The following is a 22,088-nucleotide window of genomic DNA, read 5'->3' on the forward strand; positions in this document are numbered from 1 at the left end:
TGCCTGGAATTGAACAGGACACTCCAGGAAGGCACAACAGAGACTGAAGTGTGACGATTATATTCTGAGATTTAGAAACTGTACTTTGATTAATACAACCTACAATTGTGCTCCGTTTTTAGCGGCTAAATACTTTAGCTACGTTAAACTGTTGACTCAAATTATCCTGTAGGTCAACTCAAACTCCTAGATCTTTTTTGGTGTTCGTTTGTGTTTATGTGAGCTGCTGCTGAGCCATGCTCCCCTTATTCCAGCCTCACAAAATGGACTTTTAAAATTTTAATTGAAGATTTGTTTTCTTTATCTTATAAAGTTCACCTTTTTTTTTTTTTTTTTTTTTAATTATAGCCCAGTATTCCAGCCCATCTGAGCTCATTTTGAATCTCAGTTTTGGTCTTCAATAAATTTGATATCCCTGCCAGCTGTGGGTCATCTTCAGACGTGGTAAGTACATAAGTACATTTTATGTGTCATCTAAGCTATTAATAAAAGTGGAAAAGCCCCGTGGCCTTTCTCTGGAGACCTTTTCGTTAGTTGTCACTTATGCTTTGGGTAAAATCTTTTAACCAATTGCCAATCTATTTGACTGTGTTAATCTGGTTAATATGTTGCTGTTTTATCCTGGTTCATTCATGAGAAAGTTATAGGAGACAATTTCAGGTGCACTGCTAAATCCAAGATATGTTGTGGTTACAAAAGACAGGATGGATGAAGGATGATCTAAGATGGAGCGTTTTGTTTGCAAAATGGAAACTATTATAGTTTTTTCCAATTATAAAAGTAACATTGGCTTGTTGTAAAGGTCAATTCCATACACAAATATACAAATTAGAAAGTGAAAGTCCCTCTGTAATTCTGTGTGCTGTGGTTAACGGTTTTGTGTATACATAATACAGATCTGTGATGGAAATGGAATCATACTACAGAGACTGGGGTGTGGCCTGCTTTTTTTCACTTACAATCTTTTAGAAACATCTTTCCTTATCAGAACATAGAGTTTTACCTCATCCTTTTTAACAACAGTGTTCTTTTCTGTGGAAGTTTCCTAATTTATCTCATCAAGCCCGTGTTGATGAACATTTAGATCATTGGCAATTTTTTGCTGTTACAAGCAGTGTTGCATGATGAACTTTCTTTGCTGGCTTGATGAGATGTTGTGCTGAGTGCTGTTGGCTGACTCCTCTGGATTCCCTCTCCTTTTAGGATCTGTTATCAATGTTCTAAGTGCCCAAGGGCTGTTTCCATGGCAGAAAGAAGAACCAAAGAGGAGTCTGCCAACTCCCTACTCATCATGGTTTGAGTATGAAAATCTATACCTGTCCTACCTTGGAGTGGAGTTAAATCTTTTTGAGTGCCCGGGGGCCTTAGGAGTACCAGGGCACCCCAGGATCAAGCCCTGAGTGATAGGCTCCATGGGAAGCTCAGCTCTGGCTGGCATAGGTGAAGTGATTAGGAGCAAGAAGGAGAAGAACTGCCTTGTCATTGAGCCACTATTCTCCATCACATACCTTCAGCTCTGCCAAGTGGGGCTACTTGCTGAGCCCTGAATAGGCTCTTCCTTCCTCATCTTCACACCTTTCCTCCTCCATGGGGTCTTCCTCCCTACACACATGCACCTCCCAGAACAAAATAGCAGCTGCCTAATCTGAACTTCCTGAACACTTTAAGAGCATGGGCTTGAGAGTCAAACCTGTGTTTGGATATCAGCGCCGCACCTACCCAGCTCTGTGATCTTGGATGTCACTTATCCTTTCTGGGCCTAGTTATCTTCATATATAGAAGAAGGATATATCTATATAAGATATTTCAAAATACTTAACCCAATGCCTGGCTGATATGATGCACTTAGTAGATGTTAGTTACTATTCTACTATACTATCATCATCATCATCATGGGTGATCATATTACCTACTCCATAGAGTTGTGAGGATTAAATGAGAATATATGTAAAATACCCAAAGCTCAGCAAAATTGAGTGCTAAATAAATGATAGCAATTGTTGTATTTATATCTTCTTTTGTATACTTACCTCTTCCTCTCTTGTGTTACTTCTATCTGTGTCCATTTCTTGATCTCTTCCTTTAATGTATAAGCTCCCTCGAGAGTACAGATCTCTCTCTCTCTCTCTCTCCCCTTCCCTAGAAAGCATCAAAAACACAGTGCTGGGGATTAGTGGGGCTGTTGAAAATTTGGATGAGTGAATGCTGCCATCACTTTTTCTAAGCCCGTTTATCATTGTATTGTTTTCTAGTTAGAAAGCATCTCTCCCATTAACTGATCAACTGGGCCTTGTCCCTAGGGCGGGTCATGGCATACATATTCTAACCACTGAGCCACTGATCACAGAATTAGCAGTTTACAGAACCTTACCTTTGGAAAGTTTTCCAGAAAACAATGGCCTTGAGTGTGTGTTTATCTGAGGAGAATGGATTTGCGTACCACTCTCAGACTTCTGTTGTCTAAATGGAAAGGGACATTAGGCCCCAGCCTAGTTCAGGCCACCATCAAGTCCCTCGTAGACTACCCCAACAGCTAAGTTGTTTCCCTGCTTTTACGCATGCCATCCACACTGCAGTAAGAGCAATCTTTAGGAAATAGTAAATCAGATCACATCATTGCCTTCCTCAAAACCCTCCAATGGCTCCTGTCTCATGTAGTATAAAGCCCAATTTCCTTCCCACGGTCTATGAGGCCCTGCATAATCTGGCCCCTGCGTATCTCTCCAAACTCATCGTGCTCTACGCTTTCCCTTGCCCACTCTACACCACCGCCATGTGCCTTCTGTTGTGAGAACACACCAAGCTCATTCCTGCTTCAGTGCCTTTGTTCTGATTCTGCCCTCCACAAGGAATTGACTCCCAGCCATACCCCAACTTCCCCATGCTTCCTTTTGTCCTTCAGGTTTCCACTTAAATAATACCATCTCAGAATGGTATCATTCATTTAGGCCTTTCCTGTATACCCTATCTCAAGCAGGTTCCTATCCCCCCTGTTACTCTCAAACTCATTAGTTCTCAGTCTTCACTTTACATTAAGAATCACCTAGAGAATTAAAAAAACCACACACACATAACAACAACAACGGCCAGGTCCTTTCTAGATCAAGTAAATCAGAATCTCTGCAGATGAGGCCCAAGTTATCTGTATCTTTAAAACCTTTGAATGTGTATCCAAGGTTGACAGTCTCTGTTCTAATCTATCACCTTGTTTATTTCCTTCTTAGTACTTATCACAAGCTGCAATTATTTTGCTTATTTTATTCAATAAATATTTGTTGAGCCCCTACCATGTGCCAGGTACTGCTCAAAACACAGAAATTCAAAGTGTGAACACAATAATCACACATCCTAAACTTTATGAAACTTCCATTCTAGTGAGGAATACAGACAATAAATAAGATCAGTAAAATATATAGTTATATATATATATGTGTGTGTGTGTGTGTGTATAGTACATATATATAGTAGTGTTATGGACTGAATGTTTGTGTTCCCCTGAAATTCATATGTTGAGGCCCTAACCCCAGTGTGATGGTATTCGGAGATGGGGCCTTTGGAAGCTGATTAGGGTTAGATGAGGTCATCAGGGTAGGGCCCTGATCTGATAGGATTAGTGTCCTTATAAGAAGAGACACCAAAAGGCTTTCTCTCTCCTCCTATCTCATCCCCTCCCCACTCCCTCACTCAAGAAGAGGTCATGTAAGCATACGGCAGGATGGTAGCCGCGTACAAGGCAAAAGAAGAGGCCTTAGAATGAAACCTACCTTGTTGGCACCTGATCTTGGACTTTCTAGCCTCTAGAACTGTGAGAAATAAATTTCTGTTGTTTAAGCTACCCATTGTATGGTATTTTTTTTATGGTAGACTGAGCAGACTAAGACATACAGTATGTTAAATAATGGCAAGTGCTAAGGAAAAAAATAAAGCATAAAATGGTGATATGAATTTTTTTTTTGTGGAAGAGGGAGAAAAGTTTTAGATAGAGTGGCCCAGGAAGGTGAATCTTGAATAAAAAGATGAAGGACGTGAAAGATCTAGATCTGCAGCTATCTGGATGTACAGCATTCAAGGCAGAGAAGAGTCAGTGCAAAGGCCCTGAGGCTGGATCATACCTAATGCGTTTGAGGAACAACAAGGGGCCAATGTGGCTGGAGAGTTGAGAACAAAGGGAAGAGTGGAAGGAGATAAATTCAGAGAAGCAATGGGGGTACCAGGTAATGTGGAACCTTAAAGTTTATTGTAAGAGCGATGGCTTTTATTCTGAGTAAGAGAGGTATCATTGAAGAATTTCTAGCAGAGAATAACATAATCTAACTCGGATTTTAATAGGCTCACGCTATCTGCTATGTTGAGAATAAACTGAAGGGGAAAAAGGGTGGAAGCAACAGAACCAGCTAGGAGGCTACTGCAATAATCCAGGTGAGAAATGATGGTAGCTTGGAGAAGGCAGTGAGATGAGAACCAATGAGAAATGGTCAAAGTCTGTATGTACTTTGAGAGATAGAATATACAGGATTTGCAGACAGACTGTATGTTGAGTATGAGACAAAACACAGTCAAGGATGACATCATGATTTTTGGCCTGCCCAGCATCTAGAAGAATGGAGTTGCCATTTAACTGAGATAGAAAGGACTGTGGGAAGAGTAAATTTTAGGGAGAAATATCAAGGGCTTAGTTTTGAACTTGATAAGTTTGAAGTGCCTATTAGACGTTCAACCGGAGATGTCAAGTAGAAAGGTGGATATATAAACCTGGAGTTCACAGGAGAGGTCTGTCCAGGAAGTAGATCTTTGGGAGCCATGAGACTGGATGAAATCACCTAGAGAGTAAGTTCAGGTAGAAAAGAGAAGATGTCCATGGACTGAGAGCTAAAGCACTCCAAAGTCTAGAGGTTGAGGTGAAGAGCAATAAGCAAAGGGGATTGAGAAGACACAGCCAGAGTGGAAGAAGAAAATCTATAGAATGTGGTTTCCTGGAAGTCCAGAGAAGAAAGTGATTAAAGGAAGAGAGAGTGGTCATTTAAGTCAAACACTGCAGAGATCTCAAGGAAGATGAGAACAGAGAAAAGACCACTGGATTTTGTAACGTGTAGATCACCAGTGATCTTGATCAGAACAGGGATTAGAGTTCAAGAGGGAATGGAAGGAGAGAATTTAGAGACAAGGAGTATAAACAATTGCCTCACGGTTTTAGTACAAAGAGTAGCTGAGCAATGGGGCAGTAGCAGTATCTGAGGGAAAATTGGAGTTGAGAGAGGGTTTTATTAATTTTTTGAAGGGAGAAATGATATTCTGATGAAAGTGATCCAGTCCCCCACGTTAGAATGTAAGCTCCTTGAGGGCAGGGACTTTGTCTTGTGTATCCCCAGTACCTTCCACAGTGTGTAGCACAGAGTAGGTACTCGATAAATGTTGTTGAATAAATGAATGATCAAATAAATGAAGGAATAAATGAAAGCAGACATCAAAGAGTTGAGTAAGAAATAATAGCTGGATAAAGTGGCAGGTGAATTGGGTATCACTGTGGCTTTAGTTCCAGTCATTCCTGCCACACTCCTGGCACACCAAGCATACCCCAGGACCAGACAGCCTAAGTATGGGTTGGCATGGCACAACTCCCTTTGTCAAGTGGGCATGCTATGTCTCTGTAGTTGTCTGTTCCAGGAATCAGACAGGTTTGGGGACCGTAAGAACTGGGTGTAGCCAGACAAGCCTGCAGAGCTCAGGAGTGCACCAAAAGAGAAATCCCTTTGCATCATTGACACTCTCTGGGTATGGTGTGTCTGCAGTGCAGGGCACGGGTGAGACACGTGCCACACTGGCATCCCAGCCTGCCCCTGCTGGCTGGAGGGTAATTAATAACCTCCTGTAGCTCAGGCCAAGGAAAACTAAACCAGAGTCCAAGAAGAAGCAGCCCATGCCCATGCAGTGGCTGGAATCCTCGGCACCTGCCTCATCTCATTTGCTGCATTGCACAAGCCCCACATTGTAAGGTGATAGGTTGGCCCAGTGGGGCTCTCCCATGGTGCCTGTGACTCAGCTATTGCTGGAAGGATGGCATGGCCCAGCACCAGACTAGCACATAGGAGGCACTCAGCAACTTTTGGATGAATGAACCCTTTGGGACTCTGAGAAGTGACACAAAGGGTGAGGAAAGACTGCTTCTCTTTTTCCATGCCTTCCCTGTCGTCTCACTCTGTGCCTGGACATAGCTCTGTGCAAGGACACAGCCAGCAGCTAGAGCACTTCTTGGGCGTGGGAGAAGGGACAGGGAAACCCCCATGCTTAGTTGGCAGCAACCCCAGACAGACCTTTTCCATCCCCTCACCTTGCACCCAGAGACTCCACCATTCTGTCAGCCCTTAGGAGTCCAAAAAGTTTGTTTCAACCAGCATTGACCTAATACCTGGTCTGGACCACATCCTGTGTATTTTCTCAAAGTTGTGACTATAACACTAAATACTATAACTACTGACACTGTTACTACTACTACTAACAACAACAACAACGACAACAACAATAATAATAATAATTGCAGCTAACATATACTGAGCACCTACTATGGGACAGGTACTGGGCTAAACTCCTTACTGCAGCCCTGTGAGGTGGATAATATAATTGTCTCCATTAAACAGAAGAGATTCAAGCTATGAAAGGAAAGAGTTGAGATTCAAGCCCAGTTCTGTCTCCCTATAGAATCACACTCTACTTGGTTCCCTATTATAGCATCAATGTGCTCTTTAAAAAGATTAAATCAGATAATATCAGTCCTTGGCTTAAAAGCCTTCAGTGGCTTTCCATCACACTTAGAATAAAATCCAACTTTATCCCTGGACCATCAAGGCCTGGCAGAATCCAGCCTTTGCCTGCCTTTCCAGCCTTGTCTTGTTCTCGTTTTCTCCCCACCCCTGTAAAATCTGTGCACTAGCTTCTATAGCAGTAGCAGCACTCTGCTTTCGCTACATTTGGTAGGATGACTTGGGTGATTACCCCTGCTTGCAGTGATACTTCCCCTGGAAAATGCCTTCCACGGAGCCAGCCCGGTGGCGTAGCGGTTGAGTTCACATGCTCTGCTTCGGTGAGGAAACTTGGGGTTTGCGGGCTCGGATCTTGGGCACAGACCTACATACTACTCATCAACCCACACTGTGGTTGTGAGCCACATAAAAAAGAAAAGAAAAGAAAAGAGGAAGATTGGCACAGATGTTAGCTCAGGGCTAATCTTCCTCACAAAAAAAAAAAAAGAAAAGAAAATGCCTTCCATTATCCAAATCACAATCCCTGAAGATCTATTTATATAAGGCGGAAGCCGCCTGTGATTGTCAGTACACCCACTGTTCCAGGGATTACTCGTTGGGCTATTTTAGTACTCACTCTATCTCTTGTATTGTAAGACCCCAGAAGATTGACAGTGTCCCAGATGCTGTCCAGCACCAAGAAGAATGTGATGCTCAGAGGTAAATCTAAGCCCAAGTTCTCATTCTGTGACTGCCAGCATTTGGTGAGACTATACAGATACGGGTAGGGCAGTATAGAAACTGCACTAGACTAGGAAACATATGACTCCTCTCTCACTCATTAGCTAGGAGACCTTAGCTAAGTCCTTTTACTTCTCTAAGCCTCAATTTCCTTATCGGTCAATGAAAGTAATAGTCTCTGCTCCTAAGGGGTTGCTTTGAATACCTAATGAAATGATCCATTGGATAGTGTTCTGGAAAGGACAGAAATTTGTATAATAATGCCTATTGAGTGCTTACTATATTTCAGGTACTGCTCTACACTCCTCACATCTATTATCTCCATCAATCCTCAGAAAACTCTATGAGATTAATGTGAACAGTATTTCCATTTTACAGATAAGGAAAATGAGGCACAGAGAGGCTGAAATTTGTTCATTGTTACCTAGCTGGTAAACGGCAGAGCTAGATTGTGAATTGAGGCAGTCTGGCTTCAGAGCCTGTAGACTGAGCCACTTACTTACACATGTAAGGTATTGCATTTTATTTGGGAAATGTCGTAGTCCATTCAGGCTGCCATAACAGAACACTACAGACTGGGTGGCTTATAAACAACAGAAGTTTATTTTTCACAGTTCTGGAAGCTGTGAAGTCTAAGATCAAGGCGCTGGAAGATTCAGTGTCTGGGGAGGCCTGCTCCCTGGTTTCTAGATGGCCATCCTCTCGCTTATTATAACCTCACTTGGTGGGAGGCGCTGTGGATCTCTCTGGGGTCTCTTTTATAAAGATACTAATCCCATCCATGAGGGCCCCACCCTCATGACCTAATCACCTCCACCTGCAAATACCATCACATTGGGGATTAGGTTTCAACATATCAGTTGGAGGTGGGCATAAACATTCAGTCTACAGCAGGGGTGGGGATGGTATTATTATTTTTAAAAGTGAAAAAAATCTTGCCATCGTTTTGTCCAAGGGTTGTACCGTTTTTCGTCTTACTGGGCCACATGCTACTCGGGTTCCTTCACCTGTTACTGTTTAGCTTTGCGGTAGGGACCCTAACCCTGCCCCAATCGTCTTACCTTCCCCTTCCTCAAAGCCACAAGAGGTTCCCAACAAACCTGATATTCCACAGAACATAATTTTCTCATGTCCAGAAAGGACTATAGGTGCCTGGTGGGCTGGTCCCTTTGTGTCTTCATGAGTCCTGAGCACCTCCTATGTGTCAGGCCCTGTCCCAGTCAACAGGGGATTCAACAGAAAAGAAACAATAAAAAATCCCCACCCTCCACAACTTGACTTCTGCAGTATTCTTGCCCCAAATGCGTAACCTTAACCTAACCATGAGATAACATCAGAAAACCTCTATTGAAGGAAACTACAAAATAATTGGCTTGGACTTGTCTAATTGTCAAGGTCATGAAAGACAAACACTGAAGAACTGCCATAGATTAGAGGAAGCTAAGGAGGACATGAGAACAAATACAATATGAGATCCTGGGCTGGATCCTGGAATAGACAAAGGGCATTAGTAGAAAAGGTGGGAAAGTTTGAATAAGGTCTATAGGTTAGTTAACAGTATTGTGTCAACGTTAATTTCCTGCTTTCGATACTTTTACCATTATGTAAGGTATTAATATCAGGGGAAGCTGGATGAATGGTATATGTCAAATCTTTGTGCTATGTTTGCAATTTCCCCTTAAAGTCTAAAATTATTTCAGGCAGCTTAAAAGTAAGCTGGCAGGCACAGAAATGATAAATGCCAAAAGAATATGGTCAGGGCATTGACAGTATCTCAGTTTCCTCATCTGTAAGTTAGACCCAATAATAATATACCTCAAAGAATTTATATGGAAACCTGCTTTTTATGTAGTATAGAGATGTAAGCTATAAATATTCAGTTTTGTGATAGAAGCTACAAAAGAAATATATATTATTGCTCTATCCTCAAGAAAAAGAATTTAATAAAATTATTTCAAAATAAAAAGTTAAAAATATCCCTGCCTTCCTGGGGAGTTGCCTTCTGGTAAACGGAGAGAGGGAGAGAGGAAGAGAGAGGAAAAGAGAGAGAGAGAGAGAAGGAGAGAAAATGAATAAATAAAACAGTTAGGAACCTGTATAGTATATTAGAAGGCAATGGATGCTATGCAGAGAAATAAAGCAGGAGAGGGAGATAGGGAGGAGGAGAGGGGCGGTTTTAAAATAGGATGGTCATGGAAGGCCTCACTGAGCAGATGACATTTGAATAAAGATTTTAAAGAAGAGAGGGAGCAAGAGCCCCAAGAAGGAGCATATCAATCAGAGGGAATGGCAAATACAAAGGCCCTGAGGTGCGGTGTGGCTCCAGCAAAGTGAGAAGGGCAGTTTGGCTCATTCTGTGGTCTTAAAGATAACGGAAAGAAACTGGCCACAGGGGACGGGTCAGGGAAGTCAAACAATAGACAGCAAATAGAGGGCCTGCTATTGTCCTCTGTTTCCAACAGAGTCACAAATGACAGAAACATGAAGGGAAGGAAAGAGCAAGGAAGTGAAATTGTTGAAGTTTGGAATCCCTGTCCAGTTTCTGGTGAGGAAACAAATCATTATTAAGCACCGTAACAAGTTTCCGAGTCTCCTGTGCTTTATTCCTCTCCGATCATTGAGCTCTAATTAATGCTGAGCGTGCCAGTAGTAGCACAGCCATCTTCATGATTTTGCCTTAATGAGAAGTGTAATTGGGAGCGTGGAGAGGTAGCTGATTTTTCTTGGACTAATAAGTGGAATTGATGAAAAATCCAGAACATCTTTCTGGTTGGGTTTATGTTTACTATCAAAAGTCCTCAAGTCATTCAATTCGCATCATTTGGATGTTTGGGGCCTGGTAATGCATGCAGTAAACAGAAGGCAGGCAATGATACTGCACAAGAAGCAGCCTCCTGGCCTGATGTATACCTGCAAAAGATAGGCCGAGTACCAGAGAGGTTTCCTGGAGGCCCCTCAGCTGGCAACCATGGCCCAGGATTCTGCTTCTTCCAACTGTGCAGAAGCTGAATCCACATGGGGAAAACCAGCCTTCTGCCTGGGAGGCTTGAAGACAGGAGTGGTGTTTTTGGAATACCTCAACCCATCCAGAGGTCCACACAAGTGTGCCGGCCTTGTCCTTATAGTGTTATAAAGATTGGATGGGAAGATTTAGTGGATAGTATTCTGAAAGTATAAAATATGACATATATGTGAGTTATTACTATTATCGTTATTATGCACTACGGGGAGGTTTAAAGAAAGTAGAAAACCTACAGCCATAGAATTCTTGGGTTCCCTACTTGTTTACTGTTATAGAAGGGGCCATTACCCTCTTTCTAGAAACAACAGCTACAATTTTTTAGCACTTCCTGTGTGTCAGGCACTATGGTAAATGCCTTGCATGCATTATCTCATTTAGTCCTCAACAACCCCATGAAGCAGGTACTGTTTCTCTCTCTCTTTTAAAGGTAAGTGAGGCTCAGAGATGTTAACTAACTTACCCAGTGTTACATAGTAATTGGTTAGAAATGGGATTTACACTCAGGAGACTGGCTCTAGGATTCTGTGTCCTCCTCTCTGTGCTGAAGTGCCTTTTAAATAGCACACATAAGACAGACATGCCTTGAAATGGCAGATTTGTATCTCCAAGAGAGAGGGCACCAACTTTGCTCTTTGGACTCCACACACAGGGCTGGATGTAGAAAGAGACTCCCAAGCATCCGGACCAGCTCCACTTGGAGTGATGGTAGACAGGAGTGGGCATTGGGATTCATGAGGAGGTGCTTTGGGTATGTGGCTTCCCAGCTGGAAACACTAGCCTGGGGACAAGAGCACCAGACCAATTGTGAATTCTAGAAATACCCAGAGTAGCAATCACCAACTTCAACCCATCCTTGTGTCTGTGAGGAAACTAGAGACCAAGAGCAGTCCTGAGACTTGTCGAAGATTGCCCAGCTCACTAGAGCCAGCAGCTGCAGTAGAACTCTGGTCTTCAGGCTCCCGGTTCAGCACTCTTCCTCTCACCCCAGCCCCACTGGCCCCTCAGATTCAGTGGGCAGCAGTTAAAGAGAAGGCATCTCCTTTTGAGTGAAGCCATTGTCTGGATAGTAGTTCTCAAGACGGCCCGTGGACCTGCAGCATCAACATCATCTGGGAACTTGTTAGAAGTACCACTTCTTGGGTCTTACCCTGGATTACTGGGGCTGGGGCCCAGCAATGTGTGCCTTAACAAGCCCTCTAGGTGACTCTAATACTTGCTCAAGTTTGAAAACCACTGGTCTAGACTGAAAGGCAAAGCGCTGAGCGCTGCAGACATCAGTGTGTATTTGGATCATCAACTCACACGTATGAAGGATAGTCTTCATAGGGAAGGAATCTGAAAAGGACTGCAGCTCTCGAGCCACACCTGCATAGCAGTGTCATCTTCAAACACACATGACAGTGATGGATAGACATACAGAGACTGGGAGGGAGAGTGTAGCCAGTACTTGTTCATCCATATGTGTATCAGAAATAATGTAGTTTCCGACTCAGCAGTTCCCCAGAAACATGCCGGCTACTTTGCTTGGTGCTGAGGAGGGTGCGTTCTTGACCTCAGGGAAACCACTGCCCAGGATCGTACAAGCTTTGCATTGGGAGGGAGTCTAGAGATTACCTATCCCACTGCCAACCTAGGTTCTAGGTATTTTTGCTGCAAGCAGTTTCACAGCAAACATTGTTGCCACACAACTAATTAGCCATGAGGCAATTTTGCCGTAAAAGATAAAAATCACGAAAAATGAAAAGAGGGACATTAGAAAGAATATAATGAAGCATGAAAAATTAATAGCAAAATTAAGAAGACTTGAGTGTGGAAAATGAAAATACAAAATATTCAAATACAAATATTTGAGTATTTAAATGTATGTACATTCATGGCAATACTGCACAAAGAAGTGATTTTATTTTGTGGATTGTTACTTAAGCACTTTGTCTTCTAAGTCTTTCCTTCATAGTGTTACACTTTATTTTATTTTATTTTAATTTTTGGTGAGGAAGATTTGCCCTGAGCTAACATCTGTTACCAATCTTCCTCTATTTTGCTTGAGGAAGAGTGTTGCTGAGCTAAGGTCTATGCCCATCTTCCTCTATATTGTATGTGGGATGCTGCCCATGACTAGACGAGTGGTGTGTAGGTCCACACCAGGGATCCAAACCCGCGAACCCTGGGCTGTCGAAGCAGAGCACATGAACCAACCACAACACCACCTGGCTGGCCGCTACACTCTTTTGTTTTTTTTTTTTTGGCTTGTTGATTGGTCTCCTCATTTGGCATCATACTTCCTTTCTTTATTTCCCTAAAATGTCTTTCTTCATTAAGAGAGGTATCAGTTTCATTCAAATACTAGGATGCCTATTTGTAACCAGATGAAAACCATTTCTAATCAAATGAAACCAAACTGTCAATCAACCAGTCATTTTATCTTTTGTGGCAAAATTGCCTTTAAAGACAATTAGTTGTGGAGCGAAAATATTTGTGGCGAAACTGCTTTTGGAGAAACAGCTTGTGGCAAAGCTGCTTATGGCAAAAATACCAGGCATGCTCTACCACATACTGGTGATGCACCTGACTGGCACTCTCTTGGCTTCAGCGTTGCAGGGCCACAGTGATAGTGGGCTCAGCTTCCTGTAAGACGGGGCGGAGGCGGGTAGGAGGAGGAAACACATCTACAAGTAATTCCAATAAAAAAAGTAGCATAAGTGCTAGAACCAATGCTCTGAGAACGCTGAGCCAGGACTAATGAACTTTAGCTGTGGGAATTCAGGGGAAGCTTCAGGGAGGAGGTGCTATTTGAACTGGGCAAGATTTCAGCAGGTGGAGATGATAGAGTAGGAAGGAGGGTTGTTTCCGTATTTTCCACTAACAAAAATATGGAGGCATGAAAATGCAGGACAAACTCTACAAAACATATTTAGGCAGGCTAGGTAAAGAGGACAGGCTCTCAAATGAGACTGCTTGGCTTCAAACCCTGATTCCACACCTTACTAGCTCCCTGAGCTTGGGCAAGTTATTTAACATTGGCCCCGATTTCTCTACTTGAAAAATGAGAGTTATAGAACATACCGCAGTGGGTTGTGGGAACGAGTAAATGAGATAGTGATATGAGTAGCTAACACAGGGCAAGTGCTCCAGAACATTTTGGCTACTTTGCTTCATAATATAACCGCCAATGAGATGGTTTGCCTGGAGCACTGGGTACAGCACTGGGAACGTTGGAGGTAATCTTTGATACGAGGTTGTGGAGAGGGGTTTGAATGCCAAATTAAGGATTTGGGGCTTTTATTAAGAAGGCAAGGAATAAGTGTATTTGGAGGATGGATTGGAGCGGAGCAATAGGAGAAAAGGAGAGTTAAGGGGCCACTGGATCTTAATTTTGTCAGTGACAAAAGAACTGAAAGGGATGGTACAAGTATCAGGTTTGGAGCATGGGTAGTGGAGTTAGTGTGTGTCTGAACTTCACTGTTGCATATAAACCTGAGTTCAGGTTTACAGAGCCTAAAATGTGCGTGTGTGTGTGTGTGTACATGTGTATAATATTAAATATGTATAAATATTTTTAAAATGTGTATATATTATACTTAATATATATATTAAATAACTAGAGAATGAAAATTAACAGTTGGAGAGAATATTAGCCCTTTTTTATAGTTGCAATGTGAAAGAAATTCCCTTTGTTAGCTTGAGTTAGGCTATGTGAAATATCATAGTCTATGAAAATATTTCCCAAAGCTGGCCGTTTGGTAAGAAAATTTGAGATATGTGCAATTCACACACACTTGATAAATTTAAGCACATTCTGTCTTACTGGCAGGGACCAAAATCTGTAATAGGACAAGGAGTCCTCTGATGAAAGAGATGATTAGAAATGGCAATGGCAGTGCACCCTGGGTCCCAATTAAGGAATTTTCTAAAGGTTGTCTAGGAATACAAGTGCTCTCCATTTGGACTTTGGCGATAACTAGAGTATTCTTTAGTTCCTAATCAGGATGAACACAATTCAAAATGTTCTCAAGTCCTGGGCCAGAGGGCATGATCTCATTTGGCGTGTTATTGAGTTCCTGTGAGGAGGAAAGATACTAACCACTTGCAAATATTTTGTCATTGACTAGCTTCAAAGATGCCTATGTTAAAGCAATCCATCTGAGCAGGCTAGTTCTCTCGAATATTAAAGAATACCAATATATACTAAAAGCAATTTGTCTATTTGTCAGGCATTTACAAAGCAGCTTTGAAGCCAAATTATCCCTTTTCTACCTTTACCTTTCTTCCAGAATACATTCACAAACACATACAAATCTGGACTCAGCCTCCCCTGTTAGAGCCTTTTCAAATAAAGCTCACTTTCTTTGGCTGCAGTGAAACACATGTTTGGGTGGGAGGGGGTGTGGAGGGTGATGGCTGCTTCAGTGCGGGGGAAACTGTTCTGCACCCAGCAGACTGAATATCATGGACTCTTAGACCTGCCAGGCTTCGCCTTCATCTGCTAACGGGTGGAAACAGAACAGACTCATTGAAGCAGTTAAACTGACCAGTTAGATTGACCCACATTCTTTCAGGAAATGCAAAAGCCCGCTGGCTCGTGGGATTAGCTTTAGTCTTTCAGTTGCTCCCCATCTGCATGTTACCTTCTTGTCCACTACAGCCCCAGATTGCTACATCTGCTCACCTCAGCAGCGTGCTTTCCAAGCCAAGGTAATTTGAGAACAGTCTAATAATGAGAAAGCACTTGTCAAACTCTAGAGAAAATTTGTGGCCAGCCCAAAGAGAAATTTGGCCCTCACCTTAATTGATTTGCTGTATCCCTGGTGTTCTTTTCCCACCATCTGCCCTTGTTCTTCTGCAATTCGAGGTGATGCAGCCAACTTGTTAGACGTAGCTTTGTGGAGAACACAGAACAGAGCATATACTATTCAAGGCTTCATTTTTCATAAAGAAAGAGGGACTGTGCTGAGCAGCTGTAGGGAAAATAGCAGGATGGAAAAATGAATGTTTTGTTTCCATCAGAGCAGTGGCATCAGAAGGCACTGAGGAAAGGCCCAGGGAACCTCATCGGCAGTTAGTGATGTCAGAACTCAGGTTAAAGGAGACGTGGGGCCTAGACAAATTATGCTCGGCTTACTCCGCTGACAAGAGTTCCTACCTGGGTGATATACAGGGCTCACTGAAAAAGCCAATAGCACAGAGGTTCTTAGCCCTGGCTGCACGTTAGAATCTCCTGGAGAGCCTAAAAATGTATATGCACAGGCCCCTCCCTCAGAGTGTGGGGTCAGGGCCACAGCATTGGCACTTTTTAAAAGCTCTCCAGATGGAAGAGAAAATTACTATAAAAGACATCATTGAGACAACTGGCCACATTTGAATATGGGCTGTATATTAAATAATATTTTTATATCAATGTTAAAATTTCTGAACTTGAGACCTGTACTGTGATTGTGTAAGAGGATGGCCTTGTTCTTAGGAAATACATGCTGAAGTATTTAGGGGTGAAGGACATGATGTCTGCAACTTACTCAAATGGACTAGGAGGAAAAAGCCATGTAGAAATGTAGAGAGGGAGGAAGAAAGCAAATATGGCAACATGCTAACATTTGGTGTATCTGGGTGACGGCTTACGCTGCTGACAAGAGTTCTTTGTACTATTTTTAGAACTTTTCTGTTAGTTTAAAATTATTTCCAAATAAAAATTTCTAAAAAGAATCCCAGCACCCCAGATGAAATAATGTACAACCAGATTTGGAAACCACTGGATTCAGAAAGACAGAGGGAATGGGGTCCTACTGTGGCAGTGAAATCCTTTCTGAGCCATAGTCCTACACCAGTGCTTCTCCCACTTTAATGCTCATGTAAATCTCATAGAGATCTGGTTAAAATTCAGCTTCTGATTCAGAGAGTCTGTAGTGGGGCCTGAGATTATACACTTTGAATAAACTCCCTGGTGATGCCAAAGCCACTGGTCCATGGGCCACACTTGGAGTAGCAAAATTTTGGGACTGAATTACCCCACCATATATCTGTCAGTCAATCAACAAGTGTTTTTGAAGTACCTACTCTGGGCTCACCACTGTAGGAGAAATTCCCTAAGTAGAATGGGCTTGCAGAGCTCTCTGGTTTGGCGACCCATCATCTTGACCCTTTGACCATGGCAGCTCTCTGTGAGCCATGTGATCTGGCCTTGTGAGAGTCACTTCGATCCACAGAACGGAACAGAGGACCCAACAGAACAAGCATAAAAAAAATGCTTGCAGCGAACGGAAGAGGGTATGAAGCAGTCTCTTCAAAAGCAAGCTCATGATACAGGTCACAGAAAAGTTCAGCCCCTCTTGGTGGGTGGCAGTTGGAGCTGAGCTGACGCTCTTTCAGAGAGCAACATAATTCTGATGAGGTGTTAGGGCACAGGCTGCCTGAGCCTGGCTGCTCCTCTAATGTGGAGACTCGTTTATTAGAAACAAATTTCCAGTGAACATTCCCATTTCGTGCTGGTCGTGGCATGTTTCGGGTTTGTTGCTTCTGCTCTAAGAGGAGCCAAAATGTCTCTCCCCTGGTGGGAGCATATGGAGAACAGCCCCTGCCTTCATCAGAGTTTTCTAAGTCTTGCTCCCCTTCCCCCCCCCCGCCCCGTGGTAGCTTCATCTCCCTCTGCCTGCATGCTGTGATCATGTTTTCCACGCATTGAATTAGAGGTTAGTCTCTTATTTGTATCTCCCTTATTTACATCAAATCAAGGCCAACTGACATGGATGCGCAGAAGGGGGCAGCTGGGCTTTACTGAGCATGCAGCCCCAGAGAAGCCTCTGGAAAACAAATGAGAAAGGCCTGGAGTTGACAGACCTGGGTTTGGATCATAGTTTTGCCACTTAATAGCTGTGTGAACTTGGGCAAGTTACTTAACATCTCTGAGCTTTAGGTTCCTCATCTGTAAAATCAGGCCAATAATAGCACTAAATTTATATGGCTCGGAGCATTAAATGAGATAGCATAGCAGGTGCTCAGTAGTTGGAAGATAGTCATTCATTTCATGGGTATTTATTGAGTTTCTTCTATATACGGTATAGACAGAATAGTTCAAATCCAGTCTACCCCTACTTGCTAGTTGTGTAACCTTGGACAAGTTACTTTGTTTTACCTCTCTAAGCCTTAGTTTCCTTACTCTTCAATGAGGCTGGAACTCGTCCATAACTCACAGGATTGCTGTAAAGAATACGTAAGTTTGGGTATGTTAAACACGTGTCAGGCACTTAGAAAAGTGCTCAGCCAGTATGAATTATCACAATTGTTGTGGTTACTATTATTATCAGCTCTTCTCTGAGCTCCTCTTATTATGAGTAGATTTACTTAGCAGCCAAGCACTCTTTAAAATGGTCCTGTAGCCGGCCCGGTGGTGTAGCGGTTAACTTCGCATGTTCTGCTTCGGCGGCCCGGGGATTGCCAGTTCAGATCCCGGGTGTGGACATGGCACTGCTTGGCAAGCCATGCTGTGGCAGGCGTCCCACATATAAAGTAGAGGAAGATGGGCACGGATGTTAGCTCAGGGCCAGTCTTCCTCAGTTAAAAGAGGAGGATTGGCAGCAGATGTCAGCTCAGGGCTGATCTTCCACCAAAAAAATAAAATAAAATAAAATAAAATTTAGAAAAAACCCAAATGGTCCTTTGTGGTCTCCTGCAGTAGACCCTCCCTGACCTGCATTCTCATTTCCTTGAGGGTGGAAGCCATATCCTTTATACTATTCTGGTGTCTTCATGGCACCTGGCAGAGAGTAGGTGCTTGGTGCATGAAGCAGAGAGCGCTATGCAGCAAGCGGAACCATCAGCTGGCTTCACTGCCTGGGCTTGAGTTTAGCATGTCCTCTTCACTTTCTGAGTGACTTTGTAGCGACACCTGGAACCTTTCTTTTCTTTGGGTCACATTAGTTTATAACATTATGTAAATTTCAGGTATACTGTCTCCTCGAGCAAGGGAAACAAAAGGAAAAATAAACCAATGGGACTAAGTGAAACTTCAGTGCCTCTGCATGGCAAAGGAAACCATCAACAAAATTAAAAGACGACCCATCAAAATATTTGGGAGAAATATCAAAATATTTGGAAGAAAATATTTGCAAATCGTATATCCAATAAGGGGTTAATATCCAAAATACATAAAGACCTCCTACAACTCCACAACAAAAATTTGAACAACCTGATCAAAAAATGGGCAGAGGATATGAACAGACATTTTTTTCCAAAGAAGCTATACAGATGGCCAACAGACACATGAAAAGATGCCCTGGAATTTCTTGAGTCTCCATTCTTTCATCTGTAATATGGGTGTGATAATAATTCCTACCTCTGAGGCTTGCTGTGAGGATTAAAGCAGGACACATAGTGGGAGCTTAGTACGGACTAAGCGTTATTATTGTTATTATTTGAGAAAATTTCTGCAGTCAAGGATCACAGTAGCCAGTCTAAGAAATCACACACACACACACACACACACACACACACATACCATCCCCATGAGTGGGCAGCACGGCAAGGACAGGTCACAGGAGAGACACAAATAGGCATTCATTGCTTTCAAGGGGCTCTTTGAACCTCAGGCCTGGCCATCTGCATAAAATTCTCTCTGGGACCATGGTGCTGTGAGCTCCTGAGCTCTTTTTTTACTGAGGTAAAATTCATATAACATACAATTAACCATTTTAAAGTGCACAACTCAGTGGCATTTAGTTCATTCACAATGTTGTGCTACCACTGCTCCCTGAGTTCTTTGGATTTCCCCTTTAAGCTGGCTGTATCCACAGGAAGGCAGAGCTCATTCGCTTCTGCTTCTGTCACTCCTCCTGTCACTATTCTGTACCTATTCCCATCCCCACTTTGTTCTTCCCTCTTCTTTTTTCCAATTGCTCCCTCTCTTTCTACCCTTCTGCTCTTTGGGGCAACGGGGCTAAGTGTCTTTGACTGATGTATATGTTTAGAGTGAGGGTGATGACCCACTGGAAAGATGCCAGGCCCAAAGGATGGCACTGGCAGAATATGGGTTGGGGCTGGCAAAGATACTTCTTGCCATGGCTGAAAGCAGGCACAGCACAGTGGCAGCTGCTCATTGTTGCTTCACCTTCTGGTGGCCCCAGGAGCAACAGACAACGTGAAAGGGATTATTACCAATTATGGTCTCTGAGAGTTGCAGTCCTCTTTGTTATCATGTTTTCCATCTTTAGGCTCCTTGTTGTGATGAATAAATTTGCCCCGTATCAAAGCATCTATTACAAAATAACCTTGGCAGGCACCACAGCGTCACAAAGATCTACTTTGTATTTGTACTTGTGAGCAAGAGCCACATCTTAAGTACGCATTTTAAAATATGAGAAGAATAGTTTATAGGTACTGAATTCTTCCTGTGTGCCAAGCACTGTGCTAAATGCTCTGTGTGAGTTATCTCATAGAAGAGTTCTTACAATGACTGTAGGTGGTAGATGTTGTTCTTATCTATGAAGAAACTGAGGCACAGAGCTGGTCAGTGACTTGTCTAAAACCATAGTGAGTAAGTAACAAAACCCATGTTTTACACCACTAAGTAATACTGTGTCCTCATAATCCCAGCATGGATATTAATTAGTTGGTTGAACAGAAAAAATGTGTAGCAACGACATACAGTAGCTTCATTCACTTCCTGGATTTTGGTTCTGACTCACGAGCTTCCTGGCTTTATGACTTTGGACTGAAACTGCTTCTTCATCCATGTATATAATTGGGGTAATTTTTTTTTGTCTTATCTCCCTCAGATTTGCGAGCATAAGACCCTACAGGGAAAGTTTTTGGAAAATGTAAAGTGCTACACCAATGTCAGGAATTGATATCATGAATAAATGGCTTCCTGGGATTACGTAAGAGCCACACAGTTGCACGTTGGGAACTTGAGCCCCTTGACTGCTAATAATCGTGGGAAGCTACAAGTTTCTCTGGCTAAGTCAAATCCCGGGCCAGCCATTCCCATTTCTCCTTTTCATGGCTGTGTGAACTTTCAAGCACTGGCCAACTTCTCTGAATTCCATATCTGCGTCTTTCATCCAGTGTAGTTGGAAGAGCACTGGGGAAATCCTCAGCCTTTGGTACATCAAGAGATTAAATAAACCCAGTGAAAACCTTCTAAGATGTCTCCAGCCTGTTCCATTTTTGCAAAATCACAACCTACCTATCACAGCATGAAAGGCAGAGGTTGTGGTGCAGATTAACTTGAGATGATATGTCAGAAGATGCCTTGCAGTGCCAGTGCCTGCCTCATAGTGGATGCTCAAAAGATGGTGACTCATTTTGTGATTTGGGTTGTTTTTCTTGAGGGGGGTGCACAAGAAGATGGAGGCGGCTGCTGGGGGCAGGTAGCCTGGGCAGTTGGGGCTCCTCCACCACAGGGCTTGGCGATTTCCTGATTCCTTGAAATGAAGGCATGATTCTGAAACACAGCTGCCTCTTATTCACACAGGAGCTATTTATGCACAGGGCTGCGTCTGACTTCCCACGTAGGTTATTTTTGTTTCCCAGAAATGTTGGGGAGGGGTAGGAGGTGGAAGCCTAGTTAAAGGCCTACCTGTTCCACCACCCTTCATCGTTTGTCTCTCTGGCATGCACACAATTTAGCAGCAAAGCAGGCAAGAGTCTCTGAGCAAGAAATAAATTTTATTATCCCTCAATGTAGACATGAAGGACAGGGGAGCAGAAAGGCCAGGGAAGCAGTGTAGGGGAGCAGTCTTCTAAGGCCCACGTAAAGCTTTTTAAAAGAATTGTTCAACTTTTTCAGAAATTATACATGTTGCATGCGTTCACAGAAATAATGCACAGGCATACAAATAAAAATAAGCAACGTGTTCCTCTATCCTTTCACTCTCTGCAGAGTCAGTAACACTAACAACCTAGGTCTAAATCCTCCCACAGCCTTCCTGTGCACATGCAAGTACGTGCAGGCATGGAGCACATCTATTGGGGATTTTGCTGTTTGTACTAGAATGGGATCATGAGATATACATTTCTCGGCAGCTTGGCTTTTGCGCTTACGAGTACATCACAGACCTCCCAGCACATCAGTAGTTATAGATCTGGCTCATTCTTTCAAATGGCTGCATATCAGTCCATGATATAAATACACCAGGATTTATTCAGCCATTCATTTATTGATGAACGTTCAGGTTTGTTAGAACATTGTGATCATTCCCCTGAAAAAGAGCAGCGTCCTCATTCATCTGGGCATAGTTACCAGGTTGGTGGGAAGACTGCTGGGTCAAAAGGTTTTAATTTATCTCTGGCAAGATTGCTTGGCTGGCTGGTATTCATAAATAGCATTCTGATTCTCTCTCTCTCTCTTCTTTTTTTTTTTTTGGTGAGGAATCTTGGCCCTGAGATAACATCTGTTGCCAATCTTCCTCTTTTTTTTTCTCTCCAAAGCCCCAGTACCTAGTTGTATATTCTAGTTGTAAGTCCTTCTAGTTCTTCTGTGTGGGACGCTGCCACAGCGTGGCTTGACGAGTGGTGTGTAGGTCCGCACCCAGGATCCGAACCAGCAAACCTCAGGCTGCTGAAGTGGAGTGTGCAAAGTTAACCACTGTGCCAATGGGCCA

At 42.9% G+C, this 22,088-nt stretch overlaps 1 protein-coding gene across 4 annotated transcripts in view; it reads left to right on the forward strand.

The window, feature by feature from the left end:
* The window catches only part of PAK3 (p21 (RAC1) activated kinase 3), a 250,474-nt gene that overhangs the window by 44,064 nt on the left and 184,322 nt on the right, over positions 1-22,088 (forward strand). For all 4 annotated transcript variants that reach the window (XM_044763450.2, XM_070502415.1, XM_070502417.1 and 1 more), the window contains exon 2: positions 349-444. The gene's annotated coding sequence lies outside the window, so the exon portion shown is untranslated. The remainder of the gene's footprint in view (positions 1-348; positions 445-22,088) is intronic.

This window comes from Equus asinus, chromosome X (assembly GCF_041296235.1).
Source record: "Equus asinus isolate D_3611 breed Donkey chromosome X, EquAss-T2T_v2, whole genome shotgun sequence".
Taxonomy (NCBI): Eukaryota; Metazoa; Chordata; class Mammalia; order Perissodactyla; family Equidae; genus Equus; species Equus asinus.